Genomic DNA, 14,397 nt, shown 5'->3' on the forward strand with positions numbered 1-14,397 from the left:
GAGAAGGAACAATACTTGGCAGAGTTCAGTGATTTAAGAGTGATTCTTAATACAATGTATCACAAATGCATGGGGTGTCCATTTTTTTTTTTCTCCACTTCTCAAACCTGATCAGTAGTGGTTATAGAGAGATGTTTTGTCTTGTCTTTAACCTGATAAAATGACTACATAATGCTATAGTCTTGTTTTACACTTTATTTTTTTTCTACACGTACTAATGATATATATTGTTGTCTTTGCTGACAGTTGCTTTATCTCTGTTCTGTGTCATCTACAGGCAGTATTTGTGGTTTTGCCATCGCCACTGGAGCTGCATCCAGGCTTATCTCAGGATACGATAGTTATGGCAACACCTGTGGTCAGAGGAACACCAGATAGAAGGGGTAGACCTCAGTGGCAGGGATATGAGAGAAACAAGTCAGTATGCTTTGACATGACTCATTTTGACAAATATAATGGTAGAAAAAAAAGCCATGTATCATTGCATCATATAATCTCAAATTAATTCAATGCAGGCATTCACGATATTGTTGCAGTTGTGTTTTGTCTTAGACTTATTCCTGTCATCGAGCTTTTGTAGATGTTGTCAGAGACAGGTGCATTAATTGGCAGTTGATCACCGTTTTCTGTCTTCACACAGGCTGTGGCCTATGCATAAGTAAAAAGGTTATGATGTCATAATTTTGAGTAAGAATATAGATTATGATCAACTCAGAGCTGCGCTGACCAGTGTTCGTGCAGCTGGAACTGTGTGGTGCTTGTATCTCCCTTGGTGCTAAGAAATCATGTGATCCTTTTTATCATCTGATGTGAATTGCCACACATTCTCTTTTTGTCTTTTATTACTTTGCTCCTTTCAGGCAGTAGCTTTCCATCAGCATGCAGCTTTCAGGCCCAGTTTCAGTGAACAATGGGTCATGCTTTATTGATGGCTGATTGCCCGTGAAGACTTTGAATAAAGGCGTTTCAGCTACAAGAGGGATCTGTGAGACAGATAGCAAATGTCACCATCTTTCATTTTTTGCCCAGACAGAGTGGTTACAAACCAGCCTAGTAATAACAAAACATACTGATTCTTATCAAAGTAATTAGCTTCTTCTTTTTTTTTTTTTTTTTTGACAAATTGGTCTACAGATCTTATACTGCAACAGTAATCAATTGAATTCACATTTTTTTGTCTTTTTCAGGTATGTTTTCTTTCTACAGCCCCTGCAACTTTTGCTATGATTAACAGGAAATTCAGATCCATTTCCCTTGTGTGTTTCCCAATGTCTGCCACTGAACTGCTGACCTACAATGATTTAACGCAGTTCTGCACTAAATAATGGTGAGTGGCACTGAGTTGCAGGATAAAATGTGTGATGTGATATACATTGCCATAGGTCTTCTTAATTCAATTAGTACAAACTGTTATTGTACAATAATTATTTCTTGTTCATTGTTTTAATTTATGTGCCTAAATTAATCTTAATGCTCAAACAATCTTTGTTTTATTTTTACCCCTCATAGGGTCTGAACTCTGCACTTACGACATTACACCTACAAGATATGCTAGCCATCCAGACCGCCAAACCTAAGTGTCCCCAAACTCCCTGTTCCACCAAGGTACATAAAAATTTCCTTGAGGATTCATTAAATATAACAACCCAAGTAGGAAAGATAGTTTTCTGTTATTACTTTTGAACAAATTGGACTTATTAAGAAAACTAACAATAGAAATGAGAATCAGGAGCACTGATTAAGTAATTTCTTACTAAATGCACACAATTATTCAACACTTCCTGTTGCTGGAGAGTTTTGTGTTTTATAGCGTTCTATGTTGGCATTTTGTCATGTGTAGTAATGTATATATTGTATTGTCACATTGTAGACTGTACGATTCCATAGATAATAGCTGCAAGTATTCAAAAGCTAATGGGAATCTAAATAAACAAAAAACTGACTATATACAGTATTTATCTTTGTTCTATTTACAACAGTTTCACATTCGATATACATTAGCTGACTCACCCTGACTCACTCAAATATACTTCAGACTCAAAAACAACAAAATAAATTAGAAGATTGTCTAGGGGTATCTGCCTTAAGGACTTTGCCTTAAAATACATGAATCACTTTTCTGTGTCTTTTTCTGTTTGTAGTAAATCGGTTCCTATTGTTCCATCGCTGTATCCCTCTTGATATTGCCTGCTATGCTGAGTTCATAAAGGCATTTGTCAATTTGTCAGTGACAACAGTGTTCTGCACTGGGTTACTGCTGGGGTGATGGCCAGCAAGGAGATCATCATGGGTCTTTGTGTGCTCGCTTTAGGTATAATATGTTTATTTTATATCTGGCCTACAGTTTGTATGTAGATATAAATGAGTTCATGCAATCCAGTGGCGACCTACTGTTTTTATATTGTGTACTTGTTACTTCCTCTGTACAACTGCTGTTCCTCATAAGGATTCAGGAAGACGAAAACTTTTAGAAGCCAAGCTATTTTTGTCCAAGAATAACAGGAAATGTCTATGTGGTTGCTCAAGTTATATCCAGTAAAGCCCAAAAGCATAATTTAATACTTGTTCTAACTCCTCCCACTGGTGCAACAAGACGTTAAATGCAGCCTTTTCTGTATCTTTAAGTTAATGATAAATCTGACGGTTTGGGTGTGTTGATGGTTAACACTGAATCACGTATGCAAAGACACTCTTTTGTTAGATTTGTTACATTAACTGTAATCTGTATTATCCTTATTATCCTTAGGATTCTATCTGTGATGCTTACATTTCAATCATCATACATTACTTTAGCTTTGTGCTATATATATATATATTCCCTATGTTTGTGCTAACTATAAAATGCACTTTTCTTTCTCTGTAGTTCTCTCCCTGATCATGATGGTTGTCATCCGTACATCTCCAAAGTACTGGTGTGGATCCTTACAATCCTGGTCATTGTTTGCTCTATAGGTAAAGTAAAACAAAAACTGCACATGCTTTAACACATACATTTTTTTCTGGGATTTGTAACCCAAATGTCTTAATAACTGTCCAACTGTTTGGTTGTATCTGTTCAGGTGGGACAGGCGTCCTCTGGTGGCTGTATTGTGGACCTAGGAATGCTCTTAACAATAACACCCCATCAATATTTGGGAAGGAAGTGGATGAAGATAATGTAAAGGCTCTGCTTGTGTATGCAATAGGTGCTACAGTTTTTACGGTATGTCTATGTTCAGGGTTCCCGCGGGGTCTTAAAAGCCTTAAAGTCTGAATTTACAAATCTGCATTTAATACGTAAAAAGTCTTTAAAAGGCATTAAATTGATATGATAGATCTTAAGGTATGTTCCCTAAGCTTGTTTGCTGTATTGTGTTTAAATGTGTCTGTTAAATGTCTAAGCTGCAAAGACAGTAACGTTAGTCGACTCAGTTCCACCTGTCCCAACCCAACAATTTATATTGAAATTAGGAACCATTAATCGCTAACTTTGCAGCCCCCAATGAGAAATGATCACAGAACAATCAGCCCAACCACAGTCACAAATTTTTGTCAGTATGGCTGTGAATAGGCTGTGAATGCATTAAATTCTGTTCTAAGTAGTCTTAAAAAGGTCTTAAAAAGTCTTGAATTGAACTTGTAGAAAGCTGTAGGAACCCTGTATGTTCACACACTGTTTGGATGTATTTGCAGCAGTAAATATGCTCCATTATTATAGAGACAATTTTGTAAAGCAGCAATTCAGAAATACCAAAGAAAGCATCTTTTTTTCTGCTTTGCCGAAACCCTAACAATGTTTTTGCATATATCATGTTATTGGATTATTAAAGTCCCTTTGTCCCCCACCAGGTAATCCTTCTGATTGTGATGTTCTCATGAGGAAGCGTGTTGCTCTCACATCGCCCTGTTCCATGTGGCCGGTAAAGTGTTCATCCATATTCCCCTGCTGGTCCTCCAGCCTTTCTGGACCTTCCTCTGCCTAATGCTCTTTTGGGTCTACTGGATCGCTGTGCTTCTCTTCCTTGGAACTGCAGGTTAGCAAGAAAACTAGGTCTTCTGTGTTTTTATTTTTTTATCCAGATTTGACTTTACCCAAATAATACAAAAACAGAATGTCATTCATAATATGTGTGCCATTGTTTGTGTATCCTTTGTGATATTTTACTGTGGATGGAACAGACAGTAGTTTGTGGTTGGAGATTTTGCAAAAGCCGCATCACCAACAAGTAGAATATTAAGTTTGTGCTGGTGACATTTTGTGTTGAGTTTGGAGGTTTGACTTACCTCCCACATTTGGAATCTTGCGCTGGTCTCGTGATGTGGGAGGATGGCGTCAAAGGACCGCTTTTCTCTACATCTCCCACTTCTCTTTTCTACAGCAGATTTGTAATTCCTCACAATATGTATTTAAAACAACCAGGGGCCACAAATACACACTGAATGAGCCCAGGATTCACAAAAATATTAAGAAAATACAGAATTAATCCACAGTCTCAAAGTTATTCTTGCACTTGACACTGATTTTTGAGTGTTTACGTTGAAACACCCAGGGCAGACTGATTCTTGTTGGTCTTCACAGGAACCCCGATTAAGAACAACGCCACAGATCTGGTTGAATATAAATTGCAAGGGCCTCTGCAGTACATGGTGTGGTACATGCTGTCGGTCTCATCTGGATCAGTGAGTTCATTCTTGCCTTCCAGCAAATGACAATCGCTGGGGCTGTGGTCACTACTATTTCACAAGGTGGGGAACAAATCACAAGTCAGTTGGTGTTTGAATCACCGTGTTCATTTGCATGTTTGTTTTATCTATTTATTTATCTCTTTATTCTATTTATAATGATTTCAAGTATGTATCTTGGGTCTATGTCATTAAGTCACGGTTAACCTGTAGTCACAGTGTCTTTATGGTATATAATCTTTAAGTTATATGTGGTCAGGCTAGGTGTGTGATTCTTTATTTTTCGCTGGTGTGAGCAACAAATGGAGAGATGTAGAGCTATGTTGACAAATGAAGGTGTAGAGTATTGGCCTCATGCCTCAGTCGTCAGTTTTGTTCTGAGAGAGAAAGGAGAAAGGTTTACATTCTGTCTAAATCTATAAATGTTACCAAACACATCTGACTGGACTACTCAGTGAGTCTTCTCTTGTGTTGAGGGGTCAAATAAAAGCTAATGTTTTGTAGAAAAAAGAGATGGCAGCATTTTAGAATGAAAATGTATTTTTTCCCCTTTTTCCTTCCTTTTCTGTCTTTTAGGAATAAATCTCAGATGCCAGCAACTCCCATCCTTTCTGCCTATGGCACGTACCTTCGTTACCACCTGGGCACTCTGGCCAAAGGCCTCCTTCATCATTACACTGGTTAAGATACCTCGTCTAATCCTGACATATATCCACAGTCAGCTCAAGGGAAAGGTGAGCTGTCGAATAATGCATTTCTTAAAAACTAAATAACTCTAGTATGAAATCATAATGCTGTCACAGGTATTTGTAATGCATCTTTTTACAGATATCAAGTTTCTTAATCTGTGAATTCATGTATAATTTTGTTTTGTAGGAAATGCGTGTGCTCGTTGTATGCTGAAGGCTTGTGTCTGCTGCTTGTGGTGTCTCGAGAAATGTCTAGCGTACTTGAATCAAGTAAGAAATGTCTGTTCACAAAGATAATCCGATTGTGACATTGAGTGGAAACATGAAACAAGTACTTACAGCGTCTGTGTCCATATCACCTTATTTCAGAACGCTTACACTGCAACAGCCATCAATAGCACCAGTTTCTGCACCTCAGCTCGTGACGCCTTTCTTATCCTGGTGGAGAATGCCCTCCGTGTGGTGCTATCAACACTGTGGGCGACTTTGTCCTCTTCTGGGCAAGGTACTACACAAACAGATTTTTGAGTTTTTGACATTGTGCTGCTTCTCCAGACTCATGTTAACAGATCAGTCTTACATTGCCCTCTAGGTGCTCATAGTTTCCTGTACAGCGTTTGCTGGTGTCCTAGCCCTGAACTACCAGCGGGAGTACACTCGTGTGGGTCTTACCTCTCCTCATAGTCTGTCTGTTGCATACCTGGTGGCCCACTGCTTCCTCTCTGTCTTTGAGAACGTGGTTGACGTTCTCTTTCCTCTGCTTGCTGTGGATACAAAGTCTAATGACGGCAGCCCTGGGCGTGAGTACTATATGGACAAGCCTTAATGGTGAGTCGAGAGTGTATGCTCCCATGGAAAAGGATCAAACAGAAAGAATGCAGAATTACACTATAACTCTGTGTTAACCTTCATAGGAATTTGTGAGAAACAGTAAGAAAATGGGACTGTACAAGCCAGGTTGACGGAGATGGACGAGAGATGAAGCCCATGGTGAGTTACTACATCTCACTGGTCCCACCAGTTTTAAACGGTTTTACTCTGGTGACATGAAACACATTATCTGAAGTATATTTCATACCTCTGATGGCTATTTTGCAGAAATGATGTTCTCCCTTTTGTGCCTCTCATCCACACATAAAGCACATTTCAGAAATTTTGAAAAATGATTCCAGTGTGAAGATTTTTTAGAAGCTCTGGTTGTGTGTTTTGTGTGGAATGGGAAAGCCGAGAGATCAGAAAATGATGTGACATACACCAATTCATGTGTGTGTTGTTGCTTTCTGTACTGAATGCATGTCATCTGAAACAAAATATCGGTCATATATGTGTAAAATCAGTGTATTCCTGCAGTAGATCGAGGTCAGAATGGACACATTTGAGAAACGGGCTTGAGATGTACAAATGTTGTGGTGAAATCTACAAAAATATTGAAACAATCCAAACCAACACTTAAGATAATTTAAGTCTAAAATGTAACTTTTGCTGCTCAATCGACATGTCGATTAAAGCCTCTATGTCCAGTATATCTGAGGGTCTGTTGTCAGAAGCATAGAAGGACCAAGTATTTTTACACAGTAACATGGCCATAAAACTCATCTGGACAGATTTATTTATTTTTAACAGCGAATTACCTAATTAAAAAAATAGTAAGTAAGTAAAGCTTTATTTATATAGCACTTTGTAAAATATCCATATTAATGTGGACAGGGCATGAATTTGGTCCACATTGTTAAATATTTAGAGGTTGTTAAGTTTTGTGGATACATAACCATATACTCACTCATCATACCACATTATGATTCTTTCCATATTGTATAACTTTGCTAAAAGTTGGTGATATTTTTTTAAGCAGAACACCCATGCCAGGGCTGTGTTTGTATGCAAATGTGGTCTCAGATGCAAATGGAAGAAATGATTAAACATTTTTTCTTATTTCTTACAGACACGTGGAGGGACCCTAGCTTGACAAATCAACAGAGTGGAAGAAAAAAAACTTTTAAAACTTAAACCACTAAAAGGTGCTCTGAAGCTTAGCTCTTACACTGCAGGGACATCATTAAAATAATCAATGCAAAAAGTTCAGTTTGAGCAAAGGATTTGCATTGAGATTTATTTTTCTGAATTATTGGCATCACAGATAAAAGTTTAACACTAAGAAATGTAATCTTGTAAAAGCATGTTTGAACCTGTGTTTTATTATTACATTGTATTTTTGTTAGTTTTGTTTTCTATATTTTGGACATTTCCATTTTTTAAGTAAGGATGCTAACATTTTAACATGGTTTAACATGTTTGATTTTCTTCATTGTAAAAGTAGTGTTAAATTGAACCGTTTGGTGTACATTTTAAAATGGATGGCTAATATAACTGTCTTTGTCCAAGACTGTTCAACTTGTTTTTGAATTTTATAAATAAATGTAAAATTACAGTTCTTTAGTGTGACATTTCTTTTCTACATGTAACATTAATTCTCCAAATAAATGATTCTTGGCATATCGTAATGTACAATACACACTTGTAGACAGCAGAGGGCAGTGTATATTGTGAACTTTAGAGTTAAAGCTGTAGTGCAGGGGAACAGCAACTCTGGTCCTCCAGAGCTACTATCCTGCATGTTTTAGGTGTATCCACTTCCAACACACCTGATTCAAATGATAAGCCTATTATCAAGCTCTGCAGAAGCCTGATAATGACCGTCAGGTGTGATGGAAGGGGGATACATCTAAAACATGCAGGATAGTGGCTCTCGATGGACCAGGGTTGCTGACCCCTGCTGTAGTGGGTCCTTTGTGTGGCAGCAGTGATAACAGGCCGAAGAAACACAAGTGATAATATGGCACAGGATATCCAATGTTGCAGCAAAAATAACGGAGTTTATTAATAGTATTTTTATTAAGGTTGTGAGTCAAATCTAATAAAATGGTAAATATTTGCGTTACTCTGTATTCTTGTGTGAATGTTCAACAGAAAGTAAAGTCATTTAGATCAAATTTTGAACCACTTGAGGGCAGCAAATCTTGTACCATCAGAGACCTTTGTACAGACGTGGAAAAATATTAGACCACCCTTGTTTTCTTCAATTTCTTGTTAATTTTAATGCCTGGTACAACTACAGGTACCTTTGTTTGAACAAATATAATGATAACAACAAAATAGCTCATAGTAGTTTAATTTCAGAGCTGATATCTAGCTATTTTCCATGTTTTTTTTTTTTTTTTTTTTTTTGATACTCACCAAAATCACTTAAGTTCTTACATCAATAGCTATAGCATTGTGCTGCCAAAAACAGTGCGTTTAGTGCATTCCATGTTTTCTTTCTGTCTGTTTTAGTCACATGATACACACAGGAGTTAGTACTTGATGCATAACCATTGTTTTTGATTACTTTTGATGGTCCAATAACTTTTTCCACAACTGTACAGAAAAAAAAACAATGCCATAGCTATTGATGTAAGAACTTCACTGATTTGGGTTATAATGATAACAACAAAAATAGCTCAAATAGTTTAATTTCAGAGCTGATATCTAGTCATTTTCCATGTTTTTCTTTGATAATAACCAAAATCACTTCAGTTCTTACATCAATAGCTATGGCATTGTACTGACAAAAACGGTGTGCTTTTAGGCATTCCATGTTTTCTTTTCTGTCTTTTAGTCACATGGTACACACAGGAGTTAGTACTTGATTGCATAACCCATTGTTTTTGATGACTTTTGATGGTCTAATAATTTTTTTTCCGCGACTGTATAGCACATGATATCCAATGTCCAGCAAAAAACTACGTTAGTTTAATAATAGTATTTTATTAAGGTTGTGAATTAAATCTAATAAAAATGGAAATATTTCTATTACTCTCAACAGAAAATAAGTCATTTAGATGAAAGTTGAACCACTTGAGGGCAGCAAATCCTGAACCATCAGTGACTTTTGTATTCCATATTCACTATAACTGTCCTGAACTTCACTAATAATGAGTCCAAAATTATTTTTAAACTTAACGCAAGGGCTAGTTTTCACCTAAGGACAATAAATGATTTTGTCAAATTTTGGTGTTGAATCTGAAATACATTAACTGTTTTTATGTTGTCTAGAAGGTATGACATCTGTGTGTGGAAACTGCAGGAGTTTATAGTGGTTAAGAATGAGTTAATATATTTATATGAAATGCATGTTCTTTGCTCTGTTGTCCAAGTCAGTTTTTCTACTTGAGTACAAATAGTTTTAGGTAGAATTGCAGTATATTTTATATCCTATACAGCAGCTTTGTTTTCGTGGCACTATACCTGGTAGGAGAGGTTTGTTGTCATCTCTATGGTGACAGATATTCCATAAAGGTTCGTCCCTGTGAGTGTATCCACAATTCACTGATGTATGGATCCTGCTTTATCTCCTCCAGTTCCCTTCCATTCAGGCATTGACTAGATGAGAACCAAGCCACTAAGCAGTTAGGGTTATTGATGGGAAAGCTGTCTACTGCTGTCCACCTCCATAAAACAGGAATCCGGAGGAAAACAGCTCTGTGGCTGCTGGTGAGTCACACCTAAGTGATTTCTCCAGTACTTACTACAGAACACTGTGCATTCCTGGAGGCCTTTTGTCACTGGACAAAAAGACGGGAAGTCACATTCTGCTGAGGACCACTTAGGCAGGGAAACAGCCAGATTTGTTGGTTTGAATGGGACTATTTTCTTTGGTTTTGTAATTCTTAAGGGGACTAACTGTGATGCGATAATGCCAGCTATTAAAGGGAACAAGGGAAGAAGACTTGATTTATACAGTATATTTTTTTTTACTCTACATTTCTTGAATTTAGGACATGTTGGAGCCTGTCACAGCATAGCCATAGATACACTATATGTGGGTTTTATTTATTTATTTATTTTATACAACATTTATTTGCAGGAGATACAGTATATAGCCCCACGGTGTTCACAACACAGAGTGTATAAAATAATCATTTGCTACATGATAAAAGCTCCTATTCAGCTGAGAAATATAGAGCCATTTAAAACTGTAAGGTTCCTCCATTTTCTTTTGTTTGCGCTGACTCAGGTGTGGTAACAAGAGCATCCTGAGTATGAGTGAGTGTATGAGAAGAAAAGAGGGAAAAAACAGCCCACAGTACTGTGAGTAGAAATCAAAAGAAACAAAAGAGACTTGAAACAAAAAGGAGACATCTATACACTTACTATATCGAGTCAAGATGCAAAGGAAATATCTTTCTTTGAGGTACTTAGAAAAGTGCTATCCTCCTGAGACCCAGGACATGTCAGCAAAGTACAAGCTTTTTTTTTTTTTTTTTTTATTATAATAGGTGCCTATTTTATAAACATCATGATGCAACAGTTTTTTTCAGATGCAGTTTTTTAAAATTTTTATGGAATGTCCTTTGTGGTGGACAGTTTTTCTTTTTGTTTTTGTATAAAGTTGTGAAACTCTTGTCCACAAATGTGGACAGAAAACCCATAGCTGGGTCTTAGGAGGCTATATAAAACCAATGTATTATTATTATTATATATTATTATTATTATTATTATTATTATTATTATTATTATTATTAACTATACATTCAGACAACACAGAGCACAATTCACTCTTCTTTTTGTTCCACACTGGTTACAATCATCAAACAACCCACAAATTATGACCTATATTCTCCTCTTTCTTTCACTTGATGTGAGTGGTTGGTTTTTAAACTGACTGTTACCATGCCAACAAAGAGCTTGGTTCATAAGTTTGTGTTCCTGATTTTCTGTTGAACTAATGGACCTGTTCCCCTTGTGATTAAAAACCTGAAAAGCAAATCTCAGGCTCCACATCTTTTTTTATGGATCTGCACTGGATTTCGAAAAGCTCTTTTCTTTCTTTGTCCATTGCCTACCCTTCCACCAAGATTCTGGAAAAATGGCGCAGCAGTTTTGTATAATCCTACTGACAGACAGAAGTGGTCAAATAAACTTTCTCAGCGGAGGGTGAATATTTCCAGTCCGCAAAAAATTATTAGACCACCCCTTGTTTTCTTTCATTTCTGGTTCATTTTAATGCCTGGTACAACTAAAAGTACATTTGTTTGGACAAATATAATGATAACAACAAGAATAACTCGTAGTTTAATTTTCCGAGCTGATATCTAGTCCATTTTCTGTGTTTTCTTGATAATACCCAAAATCACTCAGTTCTTACATCAATAGCTATGGTATTGTACTGACAAAAACAGTGCTTTTTAGGCATTCCATGTTTTCTTTTCTGTCTGTTTTAGTCACATGATACAAACAGGAGTTAGTACTTGATTGCATAACCATCGTTTTTGGTGACTTTTGTGGTCTAATAGCTGTACAGAAAAAAACAATGCCATAAACTATTGATGTAAAACTTAAGTGATTTTGGTATTATCAAGAAAACATGGAAAATGCCTACATACCAGCTCTGAAATTAAACTCTTTTGAGCTATTTTTGTTGTATCATTATAACCAAAATCACTGAAGTTCTTACGTTAATAGCTATGGCATTGTTTTTTTTGTCTGTAAAGTTGTGGAAACCAATTTTATTAGACCATCACAAGTCACCAAAAACAATTGTGTATGCAATCAAGTACTAACTCTTTTGTGTATCATGTGACTAAAACAGACAGAAAAGAAAACATGGAATGCCTAAAGACACGTTTTTGTCAGTACAATGCCATAGCTACTGATGTAAGAACTGAAGTGATTTTGGTTATTATCAAGAAAACATGGAAAATGAATAGATACTCAGCTCTGAAATTAAACTCTTATGAGTTATTTTTGTTGTTATCACTATATTTGTCCAAACACAATGTCGACCTTAGTCTGTACCAGGCATTAAAATGAACAAGAAAATTGAAAAAAAAACATGGGGTGGTCTAATAATTTTATTTCTGCAACTGTTATGTATGTCTGAATAATATGATGAAGCAGTGTAGTCACATGTGTGTGCTTAATTTGTGCTATTACCAGCTGCTGAAAACCTAAAGGGAGTTAACTGTGGTCTTGTAGACATTTAAATGGCAGGTCAGTAAAGAGAAATTCAATGGTGCAACTTCATATGATTGAGGAAAAATATATCGGATTATGCCCAGATTATGACGCATAAGACACCAGTGGCTCATAATGCACTTAGAGTGTAGGAGTGTATAGGAACCCACATCAAGAGTTTTCTGCTATCCAAGAAACCTGACTTTCCGAACATCAAAAGTGCTTCCTGCAATTTGAAGGCATTTCCCATCAGTGCTTCACGTCATTCTGTCTGCTCATATGCTGGCAGATCACTTTTTCTTGTTGGACCATTTCCAGCATCAGCTTCCACTGTGTGGAAATTAGCCGCAGAGATATATCTTTGCAATCATACGTGGCCAGAACATACAGGGAGAGGCAAACTGTGTGACAATGAGCATTTGATATTTATCCCAGTGCGACTCTCCTTATCTGGAGCTACTGACAGGTCCTTTTGCCAACACACACACATGCATACAAAGACCACACGATACGGCATGTAGTCTTCCTGCAGCATACTTACACTGGGCTATGTGAGAAAAAGGTTCTCGCAATGAAGAAAAACGTTCCAGGTCAGTGGACTTTGCCTTTATCCTGTACTAATTTGTTACAGTATATGTCTTGCTTTACAGAATTTACTTGTGTTAGTGTATGGTGTGTATGTATTGCATGTATGGTGGTGAGTGTGAGGGTAACTATATAAAATATTATCTGTTCATCCTCTACATAATGCAATAATGTTCCTGTAGACAGTACTCTGCCTACAAATAGCTTAACCTTTATATAAATAACAGAAAGTATGGACATGTTTCTGCTTTCCAGTGGCTGCTTATGCACGTCATGCAACTTATCTTTACCTAAAATATTAAGCCACGAAATGAAGAACGGAAACCTGTCTAACTTGGACGCACAAAAACACAAGACTACGCAGGTCAAGCAAACACCGGTGATCAGTGGTCAATATAGCTTGTATTTCCCGCACATCATACATACACTGTAAAAAATGTATCTGTATCATAATCTAACACTATCAGAGCTGTGATGACAGTGTGTGATTGGTTGAGAGTGGCCTACCAGTGTCTGAGGTCATTAACTGATTTGCATGTCATCACAAAAAAGAAGAAGAAGAAGAAAAAAAGAAAAACCCACACTTTTAAAACTGAACTGACTTCCAGTTCATTAAGTGAATTGAAATTCCAGTTAAAAGGAATATGGGGTAGCAAAAAATGAACTATCAGACATTTAGATGGCACTTCTCGGGTCTTAACATGGAATTTCAGAAGAAAGAAAAAGTCTAAAATGAATCTCAGTAACTGATTAGTATTGGAAAATGAACATAGTATGACTATTCCCAGGTCTGCATAAAAACAAAGTCACATGACTTATCAAGAATACACAAATCTGGGATCAGTTTGAGTTTCTGAATGACCGATTACACTATAAGTCGTTACAGCAGATCAGGTACAAAGTAAAAAGCAAACACTGTAAGATGATCACCTTTTTATATAAGCTGTCTAAACCAAAGCTTTCTATAGCCAGTGTACTGATTATAAAACAGTTTCAAATCCAGCAGAGTGTAAGTGTTTTATGCCTTAACTGCTAAGTATCTCTGTGCTTTTCTATATCTAGCTTTCCTATGTTATAAATCAGAAGATCTGAAATATGGCCTATGTAACACCATCATAAGAGAGACCAAAAGCAAACCACAAACCGAACCAAGTCCAAACTTGACAATAAAGCCACTCTTATGCAGTGTAATAATGAGCTTCAGGTCTAGTCCAGTAAGCATGCTCTGCCACTATGACCACCATCTGTCCTCACCAGAAAAAGGCACACCTCACCCTTTCTCCCCTGCCAGACATTTTCAACAGGTCTGCATGGCTCGGTTTTATGACTGTGCAAGAGATTTGTTCTGTCACACCACGTGTTCAAATCACATTAAGTCTAAGACTCATATCTGAAAAGTAAAAACATCAACACCATTGGAAGTATGAGTTTTTCTTTCTGCTCACTGACATATTAAAGGTCAGCAACA

The 14,397-nt window shown here is 36.8% G+C and overlaps 1 pseudogene; it reads left to right on the top strand.

Moving 5' to 3' along the window:
• Positions 1 to 7,572, top strand: part of LOC115417848 (choline transporter-like protein 1) — an 8,440-nt pseudogene extending 868 nt beyond the window's left edge.
• The last annotated feature ends 6,825 nt before the right edge of the window (positions 7,573 to 14,397 follow it).

This window comes from Sphaeramia orbicularis, chromosome 1 (assembly GCF_902148855.1).
Source record: "Sphaeramia orbicularis chromosome 1, fSphaOr1.1, whole genome shotgun sequence".
NCBI classification, from domain to species: domain Eukaryota; kingdom Metazoa; phylum Chordata; class Actinopteri; order Kurtiformes; family Apogonidae; genus Sphaeramia; species Sphaeramia orbicularis.